The 1,748-nt window shown below is 29.6% G+C and overlaps 1 long non-coding RNA gene across 1 annotated transcript; it reads right to left on the reverse strand.

The window, feature by feature from the left end:
- Positions 1-1,018: 1,018 nt before the first annotated feature.
- Positions 1,019-1,427, reverse strand: LOC142224366 (uncharacterized). The gene is made up of 2 exons (XR_012719131.1): positions 1,124-1,427; positions 1,019-1,058 (listed from the first exon to the last, which is right to left on the reverse strand). It is a non-coding gene; the product is annotated as an uncharacterized LOC142224366 (long non-coding RNA).
- Between the last annotated feature and the right edge of the window lie 321 nt (positions 1,428-1,748).

A 1,748-nucleotide genomic window follows, 5' to 3' on the forward strand; every position in this document is an offset into this window, starting at 1 on the left:
TTGAAATGCATCGCTACTCAATAATTTCTCAAACAGTTTTCAATGTGATAAAAATAAAAAATTAGCATTGTTGCGAATACTTTCAAACCACAATTTGTAGGAAAGTCAATCCTAGTTCTAACTGAAAGTCAATACTAAATTTCTAGAGATTTTGTAAATTTTATTATTTTTTTCGTTAACAAATATAATAATCTTAAAAATAACATTAATAATATATAAAAATAATAATATAATGCCAATCAAAATGTAATTATCTTATTAAACGTATTAATAAATAAAACTATGAATACAACTTTAAATACCTTAAACATTTTTACATGTATAATTCCATTTCCTCCATAATGTTGGTGTCAAATAACTATTAATTAATATGCTGGCAATTGGAAATAATTACTATCGAGGAACTTGCTGGCTTGTGTGTTAGAATAGATTCCAGCAAGAGGAAATCACAAAATATCAAACTGATAATGGGATGTAAATTGATTAATGCACATTTCCATCCAGCAGTTCTTGATATAGGAATTGCTGCACTTTGTTTTAATTGGTTGCACTTTGTAAGTTTTCTGAAAACTTTTCTTCGTTTTTCCCTTCATCGGTTTTTCATCGGCCAACATCTTTCAAGAATATACCATCCAATGATTATAGTTTTCTGCAAAACAATCGAGTTTTGTGATTTCCATTATTTTTTCGTTTCACTTTTTATTTTGACTTACCAATTTGTATTTCTTCCAACTGACCACATACTTCGTGATTTCCTCAAGAAAGTTGGTGTTACAAAATTGTTGTTATTAAAATACTGGCAATTTTCAGGAACTTGATGACCAGATAATTGGAATAAATTTCCAGAAATTTCAGTTCACAAAATAACAAATTAAACTGATAATGCGATGTAAATTAAACTATCGATGTGATGCGAATTATCATCCAGTAGTTGATATGGATACCAAGTTTTTTTGGTTGCAATTTGATTTATGGAAACTTTCTCTTCTCGATAAGCCATTTTTCATCGGCCAGCCTCTTAATGTGTCCAAGAATCAGCATCCAAATATTTTAGTTGTCTGCAAAGAGATTTGATTTTAGTGACTTGCTTAAAGTTTTCATTTCGTGTTTTAGTTTTACTTACCAATTATTATAAGCAATTTCAATTGATTATTAAAAAATTTCCACATTTTTGTATTTCTTCCACGAACTTTGTTGTCCAAAGTAGTATTGAAAACCATGTGGTTTTTTCGTTGCATTTCAGGGTAGTGTTTTGTCAAAGTTTTCTCCAATTATCTTCAACACATTTTCAAAGTTTTCGTCAACATTTTGCCAAATTGGTTGTAATTCGCAAACAATTCGAAGATGCATTGAAGATGAGCTGTTTCAAGTCAAGTTGAATTTATGTTGAAAATGATATTTACCCTCAAACTGAAAAGGTGTTGCATTTGAAAAACGCTCATACTGTGTTTATTGGGAAAGCCCTATATACTTGGTATTTTTCTGTAAAAACAATAATCCAACAAAAAATCATACTGAGAATTTGAAGATTATTTTCTCTATTTACAATTCAGTTTAGGTATTACTGGGAATGTCAATGGTGATCAACCATATACTCGCCTACATCATTTTTCCTCGTATTTATGCCTGAGCACTATTCCACAGTTTTTTACACTATTTTCGAAACCATTTAAGAATTTCTACGAATGCAGTAATAGTTGTTACTATTAGATCCATTTATGCATGTCCCAGTTTCATTCACCTGCTAA

The sequence above is a fragment of the Haematobia irritans genome, chromosome 2 (assembly GCF_050003625.1).
Source record: "Haematobia irritans isolate KBUSLIRL chromosome 2, ASM5000362v1, whole genome shotgun sequence".
Classification (NCBI taxonomy): Eukaryota; Metazoa; Arthropoda; class Insecta; order Diptera; family Muscidae; genus Haematobia; species Haematobia irritans.